The 16,271-nt window shown below is 40.4% G+C and overlaps 1 protein-coding gene across 2 annotated transcripts in view; it reads right to left on the minus strand.

Moving 5' to 3' along the window:
* WASF2 (WASP family member 2) overlaps positions 1-15,451 on the minus strand; it is a 71,290-nt gene extending 55,839 nt beyond the window's left edge. Inside the window, exons 1-2 of one of the 2 annotated variants that reach the window (XM_059916395.1) lie at positions 15,283-15,451; positions 14,990-15,103 (exon numbers count right to left, since the gene is read on the minus strand). The gene's annotated coding sequence lies outside the window, so the exon portion shown is untranslated. The remainder of the gene's footprint in view (positions 1-14,989; positions 15,104-15,282) is intronic. The other variant, XM_059916385.1, reaches the window with a different exon arrangement.
* Positions 15,452-16,271: the final 820 nt, after the last annotated feature.

Genomic DNA, 16,271 nt, shown 5'->3' on the forward strand with positions numbered 1-16,271 from the left:
AAGACCCAACACAGCCATAAATAAATAAATAAATAAATAAATAAATAAATAAATAAATAAATAAATAAATTTTTTTAAAAAAAATGGATCAAAGGCTTAAATATAAGATCTAAAAGTATAAAACTCTTAGAAGAAAACACAGGTGTAAATCTTCACAATCCTGGATTAGGCAATAGTTTCTTAGATACGACACCTAAAAGCACAAACAACCAAAGAAAAAGTACATAAACTGTACTTCATCAAAACTGAAAAACTTCTGTGTTTTAAAGGTCATGGTCAAGAAAGTAAAAAGACAACCCACAGAAATGAAAAGAAAATATTTACATATCATATCTGATAAGGGACTTGTAACCAGAATATATATAAAACTATTACAACTCAATAATAAAAGGATGAATGAACCAACTTATGAATGGGTAAAACATTTAAATAGACATTCTCCAAAGAAGATACACAAATAGCCAACAAATACATGAAAAGTGTTCAACATCACTAGTCATTAGGGAAATGGAAATCAAAACATGAGATACTGGGGGGAGGATAAACTAGAAGTTTGGGATTAGCAGATACAAACTACTATATATAAAATAGATGAACAGGGACTTCCCTGGTGGTCCAGTGGTAAAGAATCTGTCTTCCAATGCAGGGGACGTGGGTTCGATCCCTGATCAGGGAAGCAGGTTCCCACATGCCACTGGGTAGCTAAGCCAGCGTGCCACAACCACTGAGCTCGCATGCCTCAACTAGAGAGCCCACATGCTGCAAACTACAGAGCCCAGGAGCTCTGGAAGCTGTGCACCGCAACTACAGAGCCCACGCATCCTGGAGCCTGCGTGCCACAACTAGAGAAGAGAAAGCCTGCGTGCCACAACTAGAGAAGAGAAAACCTGCACTCCACAACTAGAGAGAAGCCTGCGCGCCACAACAAAAGATCCCGCATGCCTTAACGAAGACCCCGCATACCGCAACTAACACACGACGGAGCCAAAAAATAAGTAAATAAATAAAATAAGTGAATATTAAAATAAAATAGATAAACAACGAGATCCTACCGTATAGCACAGGGAACTATATTCAATATCCTGTAATAAACTATAATGGAAAAGAATTGGAAAAGGAATATACATATATATGTATGTATAATTGATTCACTTTGCTGTACACCAGAAACTAACACAACATTGTTAAATCAACTATACTTCAAAAAAAAAAAAAACAAAAAACAAACAAAAAAACCCCACGAGATATCATTTCACACCCACTAGGATGGCTATCATCAAAAAAACAGATAAGAAATACTGGTGAGGATGTGGAAAAACTGAAATCATACACTGCTGGTGGAAATGTAAAATAGTGCAGCTACATTGGAAAACAGTCTGGCAGTTCCTCAAAAAGAGTTATCATATGACCCAGCAAATCCACTCACAGGTACATACTCAAGAGAAATGAAAACATATGTCCACACAAAAAATCTGTACAAGAATGCTACAGCACCATTATTCATAACAGCCAAAAAGCAGTAACAACTGAAATGTCCATCAACTGATGAATAGATAAATAAAAGTGTTACATCCATACAATGGAGTACTGATACAAGCCTACAACATGATGAACGCTTGAAAACATTATGCTAAGTGAGAGAAGCCAATTACAAAAGACCACATATTGTATGACCGAATTTATATGAAATGTCCAGAATGGGCAAATCCACAGACATAGGAAGTAGATTAATGGTTGTGTAGGGCATGGGGAGGGGGGAATGAGGAGTGACTGCTAATAGGTATGGGGTTTTTTTCTGGGGTGATAAAAATGTTCTGGAATTAAACAGTGGTGATGACAGCATAACCTTGTGAATATACTAAAAACCACCGAATTCCATACTTTAAATGGCTAAATTGTTTGGCATGTAAATTGTATTTCAATTTTAAAAATTAAAAAGAAATGTCTCGGGTTCGATCCCTGGTCCGGGAAGATCCCACATGCCATGGAGCAACTAAGCCCATGTGCCACAACTACTGAGCCTGTGCACCGCAACTACTGAAGCCTGCGCACTCTAGGTCCTGCGTGCCGCAACTACTGAGCCCACGTGCTGCAGCTACTGAAGCCCGCGTGCCTAGAGCCCGTGCTCCGCAACAAGAGAAGCCACCGCAATGAGAAGCCCGAGCACCACAACGAAGAGTAGCCCTCATTCACCGCAACTAGAGAAAGCCTGCGCACAGCAACAAAGACCCAACACAGCCAGAAATAAATAAATAAATAAATAAATAATTTAAAAAAAAATGTCCACAAAAAGACTTGTACACAAATGTTCACAGCAGCTTAATTTGTAACAGCCCCAAACTGGAAACCACCCAAATGTCCAGCAACAGGTGAATGGATGAACAAATTAATATATTCATGTAATGCATTATTACTCAGCAACTAGTGAAACTTGCAACAACATGGATGAATCTCAAAATAATTATCCCAAATGAAAAACACCAGACCTTCGCCCCTTGTCAATGAGCACATACTGTATGATTATATAAAATTCCAGAAGATTTAAAATAATTTATAGTGATAGATAGCAGATCAGTGGTTGCCTATGGACTGGGGGTGTGGGGAGAGGCATCGGAGCAGGAGGGAGTGATTACAAAGGAGGAAAGATTTAAGGGTGATGAATATGTTCATTATCTTGATTATGGTGGTGTCTTTAATGGTATATACATATGTCAAAACTTATCAAATTTTATATTTTAAATGTATGGGGTTTATTGTATGCCAATAATATCTCAATAAAACTGTTGTAAAAATGAAACGAAAGCACTGTTAATTCAAGTATTTAAACTGCTGCAGTCTACAGGCTAGATAGTAATTTTAAATAAAAGTTACATTATTAATGGTTACTACCTGAGGTGATGCATCAATATGGTTACTACATGAGGTGATGTATCAACACGTGTTAACTGGCTTGATTGTGGTTAATCATTTCACAACGTATACATGTATCAAATTATCATGTTGTATACCTTAATATATAAGATTTTTGTTTGTCAATTATATCTCAAAGCTTAAAAAATAAAAATAAATAAAAGCTACATTAACTGTTGAAAAAAATAACATTAGGGGAGGAGATAGGATATTAGAAAAAAGATTAGTCATGCATTAATAATTGTTGAAGTTAGGAAACATACACAGGGGTTCATTATACCATTTACTTTTATATATGCTTGAAATTTTGCATTAAAAAGTTTTTTTAGGGAATTCCCTGGCGGTCCAGTGGTTATGACTCCATGCTTTCATTGCCGAGGCCTGGGTTCAATCCCTGGTCAGGGAACTAAGATCCCACAAGCCTCGCAGTGAGGCCACCAAAAAAAAAAAAAAAAAAAAAGTAAAAAAAAAAAACTTTTCAAGCACCTCAATTAAAAAAAAAAAACTCACCAAGACTCCCCATTTTACTTAAAAATAAAACTCCTTTATCAGTCCTACAAAGCTTTGAAATACCTTTGCTCTTAGTTCCTTCTATCTTGGAACTCTTTCCTCACCTCTTCATTTGGCTCATTCATGTTCATTCTTCAGTTTTGGTTTGTCACCTCCTCAGAGAAGCCTTTCCTGACCATCTCTAAGTTCCTCTATTATCTCTATTATAGCACCCTATTTTATTCTCTTCCTAACATATCACAATCTTTCAATATTTTATTTATGTGTTTGTTTATTGTCTACCCAAGGCTTCTTAAACTGCATGAGAGCAGGGACCTTGCCTCTCACAGTCACTGAGTTGTATTCTTCGTACTTGGCACATAACAGATACTCAATAATTATTTATTGAATGTTAAACTAATAACCCAATACTGGGCATTATCTTATTGTTGAACATTTAATATATCAAAGCCTTGATATATTAAAAACAGAGAGCCTACTGTTTGCAAGGCTTCAGGTAAAACATATGCATATCTGAAGTGAGAGGATACGTGATATAAGGTAAATTAAATAGAATTAAAATTAAAAAAAAAAAAACTCTTCCAAAGGCTACTGAAAGCAGTAAATAAATATTATTTAAGAAGACTAATTTTTTTCCCCAGAGCCTTCATTTAGAAACAGAAATATAGTACCTTCTCTAGATAAAGATGTATAAACAAAGGGGTCCCCCAAGGATTAATGCTGAAACCTATCACAAGTAACATTTTTAGAAATTATCTAGAAAAAACTGTGTAGTGAAATCTTCTCAGTTTGCAGATGATTCTAAAGCAGTAGCTAGAAGTATGATGGTACAAAGTTGTGTGTTGAGAAATGTGGAAAATAGCTTCCATGTAGACAAAAATAAGGTAATGCAGTAATGGAAAAATAGTCCAAATTATAATTATCAGATGATGAGCTTTAAAGCTACCTGTTACAATACAAGAAAAGGGTTTCAGAGTCCCTGGACTTACGCTGAATACAGCTACAAAAAGGCAACAAAATGCTGGCTGTTATTACGAAAGCTTTGGAAACACAGAACACATTATCCTGCCCTTGTACAAACCAAAGCGTATCTGTACCTAGAATAGAATGTGCAGTTGTGGCCATCATAGCACAAAAAAGGTAAAATAGATACACAAGGCCTAGAAAGGTATCCCAAAAGACCAAAGGACAGAGGAGCTTATGTATGCATACATATTTTTTAATATAGATATAGATATATAAAGGACACATTAGTATGAAACAAAAAGGGTGTGAAATGGTAGAGGCTGCATCAAATCTTAGAAGTTAAAATGTAGTTAGAAGTCTAAAGAAACAATAAAGTATATTGAAAAAAAAATTTTAAACCCAGGTTTTAGAATTAGAAAGACAGAAGTTTTATGTAGAAAAAGGGAAGGGAAGGGGTAAGAAGAAGGGAAAGGAAGTGGAGGGAGGAAAGAACTGAGTTCTAATCCCAGTAGGTTTAGCTGTGTGACAGTGCGCATGTTGCTTAATTTCTTTGAGCCTCGCTTTTCTCATCTGTAAATAACTAATTTGAAGGATTGCTATGAGGATAGAAATATGCACAATGCCTGACACATAGTATACACTTACTACTTTTATTAGGACTAATAAAAAGTAATAGTTTACTGCCCAATCCAGTGTATAAAGTAATAAAACTCATTACTCAGATGGGGAGTACAGAACGTAAGAAAAAATAATTCAAAGATAGTCTAGATAAATTCATAGGCAACATTTCCATAAGAACCTCCTTCCTAAGAGAAATTATAAACTTTGGGCAACATAGCCCTAAATTTTGAAGTTGACATTTTCATCCCTTTCCCACAAGCAGCAGAATTCTGGGCTAGATAGATGACATATCCAACCAAACATGTCATTGATTGTCTTAATTTATAACAACTGTTAACATTACTTGAGCAATGGACTAAGTAATGATGTCATTTAATCCTTCTAAAATCCTTTGAGATATGCTCCATATTTTACAGTAAAATTAGCCAGGTCCCCATCTTTACAGATGAGAAAACTGAAGCTAAGAGAGTCATTGCCTAAGGGTACATACAGAGCTAGTAAGTGGAGGAGCTACATTTGAAAACGGATGGACTGACTCCAGAATCTATACTCATAATCACAGAACTAACTGCCTCCTACTTTGCAAGAAATGTTGGGTGTTGGGTATGCAAGAATGAGGTGAGTGATGAAGGAGTGTACAGTCTGCTTGATGAGTCCAGACCAGCCAAGGTCACACTGCCAGGTAGATACTCAGATTTAGGGTGGCCACAAGCATGAACACTGAAATAATAAGAACTGATTAATGAGGATGTGACAAACCTAATATAAGGGAAGGCTCGGACTTCCTTGGTGGCACAGTGGTTAAGAATTCGCCTGCCAATGCAGGGGACATGGGTTCGAGCGCTGGTCCGGGAAGATCCCACATGCCACGGAGCAACTAAGCCCGTGCGCCACAACTACTGAGCCTGCACTCTAGAGCCCGTGAGCCACAACTACTGAGCCCGCATGCCACAACTACTGAAGCCTGTGTGCCTAGAGCCCATGCTCCACAACAAGAGAAGCCACCACAATGAGAAGCCCGTGCACTACACCACAACAAAGAGTAGCTCCCACTTGCTGCAACTAGAGAAAACCTGCACGCAGCAACAAAGACCCAACACAGCCAAAAATACATAAATTAAAAAAAAAAAAAAAAGTAGGGAAGCCTAAAAATCCCTAAACTGTGGTCTCAGCCATGTTAAACAAAGTGCAGAGAAAGAGGAAAAGATATCAAAATGCTAACTAGTGGGATTATGAACGATTCTTATTCTCTGCTTCATATTTTTTGAATTTGGCTTTTTTTTTTTAAACAAAGAGCACTCGTTATTTTCATAATTGGAAAAAGGCCCAAATAAAAATAAATCTGAGGGCGCTTCCCTGGTGGCGCAGTGGTTGAGAGTCTGCCTGCCAATGCAGGGGACACGGGTTCGAGCCCTGGACTGGGAAGATCCCACATGCCGCAGAGCAGCTGGGTCCGTAAGCCACAGTTACTGAGCCTGCGCGTCTGGAGCCTGTGGTCCGCAACAAGTGAGGCCGCGATGGTGAGAGGCCCACGCGCCGCAATGAAGACTGGCCCCCGCTTGCCACAACTAGAGAAAGCCCTCGCACAGAAACGAAGACCCAACACAGCCATAAATAAATAAATAAAAATTAAAAAAAATAAATAAATCTGAGGAAACTTTCACGCTTTATTCACTTCTAATTGTGTAATTTGTTGCAATGATCATGTATTACTTTTGTAATTTCAAAGAGATTTTAAAAACAAATACATCTAAAAAAAAAAAAAAAGGATGTGCTGTAAGAATTAGCAAATGAGCAGTTGTAGTTTGTTGGAAAGAACTCTAGACATGCACCAAAAGGCTCGGGTTGATACTGATATACACATCAACATGGATTAATCTCAAAAACTTTATGTTGAACAGAAGAATTCAGACACAAGCGTGCATATTCTATGAGTGAAGAACAGGAAAAATTAATATGTGAGGATAGAAATCACAACAGTGGTTGCCTATAAGATAGCAGGGACTGACGGGGAGAGGGTATGAGGGAACTTTGGAAGGTTATGGAAACATTCTATCTCTTGATTGGGTATTGGCCACACAGGTCTTTACATCTGTCAAAACACATCTAATTATATACTTGCATTTTTATGCATTCCACTGTATGTAAATCTTACCTTAAAAAAAACTCATTAAAAAAAAAAAAGACAGGGTTCAATCTCAAATCTGTTATTTATTAGTTGAGTGACTTTAAGGAAGTTACTTAACCTCTCTGAGCCTGTTTATCTGTATAAAATGTAGCTACTGGGAGTTCCCTGGTGGTCCAGTGGTTAAGACTCCGAGCTCTCAAAGCAGGGGGCCCGGATTCAATCCCTGGTCAGGGAACTAGATCCCAAATGCCACAACTAAAGATCCCGCATGCCGCAACTAAAAGATTCCCGCATGTCGCAAGGAAGACCCCACATGCCGCAACTAAGACCCAGCGCAGCCAAATACATAAATAGATATATATTTTTTAAAATGTAGCATAACATAATTTATCTCAATGCTGGGGACTGACTGTAACAATACATATCACTGTGCTTTGCAAATTATCACCCAATGAATGTTGAAGGAACTTTAAAGGTAAAGAGGGGGCAAAGTTGGTCTTATACTTCTCATAATTCCACAAATGGCTTTGTTATCAGGAAAACTATTCTTTAAAGACTAGCAGTATTCTAAAAAGGGAAATTTACTTACAGTTCTCAATTGTGAATGGAAGGGAACATCATGTACATGACCTAAGACCTCCTTCTACACAGTTAAAAACAATTACTCAAGATACGATTTGAAGAAAGCTTTCTAGACTGAGGACTTGCTAGAACAATGGCATAATCACAGGAGAAAAAGGTCTCAATTCTAAATACGTGAGAGTAAAAGAATTGCTCATTACTTTACTACGTCAATTACAAAATTTAAATGTCCCCGTAAGCCACATCATAAATATGTGTGTAAGTATGTATGTGTGCATATACACACACATATTCACTCAAACTGGAACTGAGTTGAACCACTGCTTCTTCCCAAAAGGGCCTCTATATTCTAAAAATAAGAAACTTGGACTTCCCTGGTGGCGCAGTGGTTAGGAATCCGCCTGCCAATGCAGGGGACATGTCAAGCCCTGGTCCAGGAAGATCCCACATGCCGCGGAGCAACTAAGCCCACACGCCAAAAACTACTGAGCCTGTGCTCTAGAGCCCGTGAGCCGCAACTACTGAGCCCGCGTACCGCAACTACTGAGGCCCACGCACCACAACTACTGAGGCCTGCGTGCCTAGAGCCCATGCTCCACAACGAGAGAGGCCACTGCAGTGAGAAGCCCACACACCGCACGAAGAGCAGCCCCCACGCGCCGCAACTAGAAAAAGCCCGCGCGCTGAAACGAAGACCCGATGCAGCCAAAAATAAATAAATAAAATAAATAAATTTAAAAGTAAGAAACTTAACCTGGTTCAACTAGAATTAATCTTATAACTAAGAGGCTATGTCTCGAGCTTTTCCATATTTTACCAGAAAAGAAAAACAGCTTGAAAGGTAATATCATAGGCAAAGTTTAATAGCCTCTCCCATCAACCTCGAACTGTTTTTCTTTATTAGTGTATAGAAATCATGATGGAGACCAAAGTTTTCTGAGGTACTTCTATATCTGAACATTATTTCCTCTGCAAGCATTCAACAATTCTTGTTTCTATTCTTCTCTTTTCTAATTCAATTCTGTTTGGTTTCTAAGTTAAGAAGTGTGTCTCACTTGCATAAATGGTAACTATTCTGAGATACCATTCATAACTATACATTTGAATTCTCTAGAGTACTATTCATAACTTCAAATGGAACAGGAAAAAAAACACTCATTCAACTTCACTTTAATGGTGACTAAGACATGAATGATTATGTTATATTGTAGAAGGCTGGCCAAAGGAGTGAAGTTCCCCAGTGTTACTACTAATCTGTCATCATTTTATGAATGCCCACTGGGACCAAGGACCACTGCCTTGACCAATCTACCTATCACAAAAAATATTGAGCTTAGAAAAACATGCTCATTAGCTAAACACGTTTTTTAGAGTTATAAAGTATCTATGTAGGAACACTAAAAGATATATTATATCTTAGCCATGAAGCTCAAAAGTTAGCTGAGAAGAATCCTGACAAGTCCTGGCAAGTTCTCTATAAAACCAATGCTGGTTATTCTTTAGGTGTTAAACAGCTTTTCTGAGAAAAGCTGAGTCTTTTATTCAAGGTAGTAATATTCTAGTAGTTCTTTACTCCACCTAATCAGTGGTGGAAACTGAATTTACAAAAATCTGTGTAAATAATTCAGCTGTCTGTACTGCTCTAATATATTTAAACCAAATAAAATAAAATTTAGACAGAAAAAAAATAATGGTGCTTTTTTAAGGCTGTCACCTCCTGATTTCCCTCATTTTTCTTTCTTATCCAAAAGTCAGAGACAAGAGACTGTATAACCAGAAAGAACGAATGAAAGGATAGTGCACACGTGAGGACATCTACACTTATTTCCCTCTATGAACCCACTACCCCTACCCTTGACATAGTTTTCAACAGGGGGCAAGTCTGCTCCCCAAAGGACATTTGACAATATCTGGAGACATTTTTGGTTGTTACAGCTGGGGTGGGGGTTGGGGGGGTGATACTAGGTAGTGGGTAAAGGTCAGGGATACTGCTAAATATCCTACAATGCACAGCACAGCCTATCACAATACAGGATATTATCCAGCCCAAATGTCAACAGTACCGAGGATGAGAAACCCTACCCCAAGGCCCAACAAAGACCTACCTCTCAATAAATGTTTGCTGATCTGAACTGAAAAGTAAAGACCATGAACTGGAAGAAAGAGAAGCCTACAAGAATGAAGTAGAAGACAGAGGCTTAAATTAAACATTACTAGAATCTATTTTGCCTTTATTGGGACTTCCCTTGGCGGTTCGGTGGTTAAGACTCCTCGCTTCCAAAGCAGGAGGCATGGGTTCAACCCCTGGTCGGGGAACTAAGATCCCACATGCCACATGGGCAAAAAAAAAAAAAAACCCTTTATTGTGTGTTGCACACCAGTCATACAAAAATGAACAATACAGCCCAGCTCTTATGGAGCTCATTATTAGGTAGGGGAAAGAGTTTTATAATTTGTCTGATATCTGATTTGACAATATCTGATAAATGCTTTAATGAAGGAGAAGACATACAAGGGAGTCACTCAACTTTTCCTAGGAATGATTCACGGAACAGATGACATCTTATTTCAGTTCTGAAGGATGAGTAGGAAGCATCTTATTTCACAACTTATATGCCTCTTTTCAAACAAAGAGCCATTCATTTCTTCAGTCAACAAAAACTATGGAACACCAATTATGTTCCATACATTGTGTTATGTGTTGGAGACACAAATTATAACTTTCTACTTCTTCCTGGCATTGCTGGTGCCCAGCAGCCTACCTCCCCAACCCAAATCCCCAAGAATTCTTTCAATTTAGCGACTGTCACCCCAACCAATCTTATTCATCAGTAAGGCCACTACCCAAGGATTAAATAAAACTTTCAGTTGCCTGTTGACAAGACTGTATTCAATCTGGCCTAGATCACAAAGTCAGGGTGGTTATGCTGGCAGAGTAACTAGCAATGAACTGACTATGGATCCAGATCTGCCAACTGTTGGATGTGTGCTGGTATCCTGGAAAGCTATTTTACTTTATAAAAAATCTGGGTCCTCTTCCACCCTATGCAATTCATGCCAGAACCAAGAGCAAATTAATCAACATATATTTATTGAACACCTACCATGTGCTTACCTCAATGGTTCTCAACCCTGGTTGTTTACTGACAAAGGAGTTCCCAGATATAATTTATTTTTTGATGGTAAATTCTGATGCAACAAGTCTGATGTCCTGGCCTTTAGGCATTAAAGAATACAAAAGAAGTATAAAATACAGTTCTTGTGCTGAAGAGCTTATCCACAGTCACAACAGAGTAACTTGTAATAGTATGTTTGTTCACTAATTTGTAACCCCTTTTGCAATATTATCAATCCTTATGAAACAAAAGAAACTGAGGTAGTCTGGATAACAACTGCTCTTATTCCCCAGTCCAGTCACACACCAACTGCACCTGCAACTCCTGATACACTGTTCCATACCCCTTCTATCTCCCAGACAGTGAAAGTACCATTCTCAGGAACTATGGAGATAACCCAAGTAGGAAGATGAACTGAGACCCTCAAAAGAGGTGGTTGTTTGTCCTGAAGACCAGAATCTGTCAAATTCATGCCGTCAAGGGCCTTCTTTTAAAGAGAAGAAATAGAGGGACTTCCCTGGTGGTGCAGTGGTTAAGAATCCGCCTGCCAATGCAGGGGACATGGGTTCGAGCCCTGGTCCAGGAAGATCCCATACGCCACGGAGCAACTAAGCCCGTGCGCCACAACTACTGACGCTGCACTCTAGAGCCCGCGAGCCCCAACTACTGAGCCCACGTGTCACAACTACTGAAGCCTGCATGCCTAGAGCCCATGTTCCGCAACAAGAGAAGCCACCGCAATGAGAAGCCTGTGCACTGCACCGCAACAAAGACCCAACGCAGCCAAAAATCATTAAATAAATAAATTTATAGGAAAGAAAGGGAGGGAAGGAAAGAAGGGAGGGAGGGAGGGAGAGAGGGAGGGAAGAAACAGGGACTTCCCTGGTGGTCCAGTGGTTAAGAATCCGTCTTCCAATTCAGGGGACGCAGGTTCGGCCCCTGGATGGGGAACTAAGATCCCACATGCCATGGGGCAACTAAGCCCACGCACTCTAGAGCCCGTATGCCACAACTAGAAAGCCTGAGCACCGCAGCTACTGAGCCCGCACACCACAACTAGAGAAGACTGCACGCCGCGATGAAAGATCCCGCATGCCTCAACTAAGACCCGACACAGCCAAATGAATAAACAAATATTCTTTAATAAATAAATAAAGAGAAGAAATAATTCTTTAACCTCCAACAATACCAGTCCACTTCACTCTATAGTTGAAGTGCCCAAGAAAAGCAAAGAGTAGACTGAATTTTTGTAAATTTGCTCCTAGAGGTCCTTGGTCATTTAAAAAAATCACCCAAATTCATAAGACTGGTAAACTCTAGTTTTTCAAATAGCATAAACTTGAAATAAAAAATACTCTAAATATATTTTAGTAAACTCCTTACAAAGATGAACAAATTGTGGAGGCTTAAAAAATTAAAAATTAAAAAATTTTGCTCTAAATCTCATCCAGCAGCAATGACCTCATACTAAAGAACACCTGGAAGGGAACATCAGCTTTAAAATTCTGCAAACATGAATCTACAGATCCTCACCTGATTTGTCTCTCTCTGAATTATATGGGAAAAGGTACAATTCTCTTAACTGCTGTACAAAAATTGATGAGCACAAGACCCTATAAATTACTTTTTAAAAAAAGAGGGCAGGGTGTCATTCAAACATCTAAAACAGGGCCCAATGACGGTATTAAAAGGTAAAATTTGGTACTTAAGGAAAAATGAATATTGGCATATATTAATTAGAATAAGACTGCCACATGAAAGAAAGAAAAAAATGTGTCTTCTATGTAATACTGTTTTTAGGATCCGTGACTTTAAAATTAGCTTGGTTTACAATATTTGTCCTTGTAATTGTTATTGTTATAAGTTTTATCCATAAAAGTCCCCAATCCCTTAACTTCAATTCCAAAATCCAAAAGGCTATAAAAAACAAGTTTTTCATTATTCATTTGGCGGCAAATCCTGACATGAAATGACATGAGGCTATGTATAGTATTTATTTATCCCAGTTGGTGTGAACATTCTGATATTTTACTGAAGAAATAGTAATGCATTTGATTACAAGGTGCTGCCCCACACCTTTCTGGGATGTTACATAACATACAGTATACGTACCATATTCCTTTTCCAAAATTCAAAAAATTCTAATTTCAGAAGCACAACTGGCCCCAAGAACCTTTTTTTTTTTTTTTTTTGGCCCCAAGGTACTGTAGACTGGTATACTAATTAAGACTAAATCTTACATAGAAAATATAACTAATACTGAGAGTGAATGTAGATTTTACACGCAATAAACTCAGTGTCTTAACTATTCACACATACACAATCCGGTAAAATAAAGCATTATAAAGACTTAACAAACGTCAAAAAACGAACACACCATTACGTGTTTTTCAGGTGATGGGGACATTTGCATCATGCAATACCTAGATCAATTCTTCTTAGATTGAAATCCACTAATTTAAATCACAGTTTAAAAAAAAAACCAAAAAACCCAAAGACTGCGATTGGTAATTATGTTGAAAGAATCATCCACTAATAAACAACATATTCGGTTCTGATTTTTTAAAAATTATCTCAGAAAGTTTAAGATTTAAAATTCTTTCATTCTAGAATACAACTTCTGAACGTTGAACAAATTACAACTGACTTTTTCTGTGAAAGCAGAGCCTTGGACAGAGGACAGCAACAGAACAGTCCTTAAAGATATTTCAAAGGTAAGAAGAGTTTCACAGTTCTTTCCTTCCTTCTTCCTTCAGTTGCTGCTTTTCTGGTTTTAGAATTTCAAACAAAGAAATACATATTGGCTCCAATGCTAAGAAACGCCCTCTTTCTCAGCAACTTCCTCTTCCAATTTTCTTCCCTACCGTTGACATATGAGAACAATACACACAGCCGTCCTACCATTTTGATTAACAAAAAGCTCTGAGGCTTGGAAAAATTAAGGGCTGCAATTTATCTATAGTACCCACTCCAAGTCCACAATCTTCACTCATCTAGAAGTCAAATAACAGGGAGCACAAAGAAAGGAGTATTTCACTTAATCAAGAGGCCGGCTATTGAACCTTTCACCCCAGGAATCCAAAGACTTTGGATTGCACTAACAAATGGGAAATTTCTTCCATCCCAGGAAAACTTGGCCTTCTTAGGGAAGAGAAAAAGCTACTGGGCTAGCACCACTCTGAACCAAGAGTCAAGTCTATGCACCAACAGTTGGTGAACTTTCTTCCACAGGCCATGCAGTCAGGATTCAAACTGAGTTCTCCGAGGTTCTAACCCACTTCAAAGTGACTTTTACAATTTAGTAACGGTCCTTTCCAACTCAGACTGAACAAAGGGGATGTACTTATAATTAACCATCCAGAGATCAAGACCCATCCTGTCTCCATGCCAGAAGTCAATTCAAGTGTCTGGGACCGGAACCTGCCCCCCATCTGTGACAAAGCAAACTTCCTTTAAGTGGACAATTCCCCCTTGCCCAGTGACTCTCAAAGGAAACATCTTAATGTTGGTAAGCTGTGTACCTTACTGTGTGACCTTGGGCAAGTTACTTAACTCCTCTGAAACTTAGTTTCCTTATGTGTAAATTCTCAAGTGAGGCTGTAAAAATTAAACAAGAACATATGCTTGACGCATAGTAGGAGCACCATAAATGTTCCCCCTCCTCCTCCTCCTAACCCGCCTGAATTCTTTGGGGCCTAAATTTCAATCATAGCCCCAAAAGGCTCCAAGGATTCTTTCCTCTTCTCTGATTCTATGGAGAACTAACTGTATAAAACTTCCCCCATCTCGGAGGCTCTAGGATCCTGGAGGACCAAGACAACCGGACTCCACCTCATCATAGCCTAGGGTCCATCCAGAGCGTTCCTCAATGGGCCCCTTTAGCTAACTCTCCTCCTTACTCTGCAGACCATCTTGTACACACACGTACGTACACACACACACACACACTCCTCTCCTCCACTCCGCAATTTAGGCCAGAGGTCTCAAAGACCACTTCAACGCCTTCATGGTCCAGATATGGAGACTGAGGCTCCGCCTGGAGAAGAACTTGCCCAAGACCTCAGACAACGTCTGGGATCCAACTCATGTACATCTGCCTGCAAAGCCTTCGTTTTACAAATGGGTAAAACGAGGCCCAGAGAGGGAAGTGACTTGCCCAAGGTCACGCGGCGAGCTGGTGGAAGAGCTAGGTCAGCTTGGGACACTTTCGCAGCTTCACAGACTCGCGGGCCCCTCCAAGCCTCTGAGGGGATCTCCGGTACACCTCTCCCTGGGGAGGAGAGTGTATTGTAAGACACCACCCCGCGCTGACCGCTCACCGGGTCTCTGCCGGTCTGCGGCAGGAGGCGCGGCACCCACTCCCCCAGGACCCTGCGCTGCTTGGGAGGGGCGGCCCGACCGGGCCCGGCGCCTCACGGCCGGGCCAGCCCGCGGGGACTTGATGCTCACCTGGTCTCGCGCGGTCGCCCTCAGCAACAGAGGGGCTGGCCGGCCGCCCTTCTCCGCACGGGGTCTGTTCTCGCCGGCCGCGTCGCGGGCTGCCACACAGCCAGACCCCCCTCAGCGCGCTACGCCCCCAGCCGCGCCAACCCGGCCCGCGTCCGCCATTACGCGATTCCCCGCCCCGGGACGCAGCCACACCCCGCCAACCGCCCTGATTGGCTCTCTGCCCCACCCGCCTGGGGCTTCCGGGCATTCCATTGGCCTGAGTAGAATGTCAGTTAAATAGGTACGCAAACGACGTACTCAAGGGTACTGTCCCGGGAGCTCCACCCGAGCTACTTCCGTAATCGGAGTAAACAGCAAGGGGCAAACCAAGTGAAGTGGGGGTGGATTTTAAACTAAACCAACTCCTAAATTCAAAGTAGGAAAATCCCACCTAAGAAAGTGTAAAAACGCGTACAAAGTGTATTGAGAGGCTAATTCGTTTTGTTAGAGTTCAAATAACCAGTACCTTTGGTGGCAGGAAGGGGCCAAGCCTATGAACTTTCTGTGGACACCCCTAAAGTTGGTGGTAGTTTTATCCCTTCCCTCCCGGTCTCAGGCCGGGCAAAAAGTAGGGTGGGGAGAGTGAGTCATACGCTCCAGCCCGCTGGTAAAGGATCCGTCCGGGGGCGAGTCCCGGGGTCCTGGGATTGGGAGCTGTTTCTGAAAGGCCAGGGTCAGGTGAGTTGGACCCTGGTTCAGCCGCCACCGCACTCTGCGACCTCAGACAGCTCTCTGAACTTACCTGAGTCTCAGTTTGAACTGCAAAGTAGGAGCAGTCATATCTGCCTCGTGTCCTGAGGTATTTGTTAAGGATTCATGCATGAGTGTGTATATGAGCGCCTTGTCGATTATAAAAGGTTGCAGGCTGGGTATCAGTGTGACAGATTCACCTGTACCTCAGTTAGTTCTCTAGAGCAACTTTGTAAGGCAAATATTGTCCTCGTTTTGCA

The sequence above is a fragment of the Balaenoptera ricei genome, chromosome 1 (assembly GCF_028023285.1).
Source record: "Balaenoptera ricei isolate mBalRic1 chromosome 1, mBalRic1.hap2, whole genome shotgun sequence".
In the NCBI taxonomy this organism is placed as follows: Eukaryota; Metazoa; Chordata; class Mammalia; order Artiodactyla; family Balaenopteridae; genus Balaenoptera; species Balaenoptera ricei.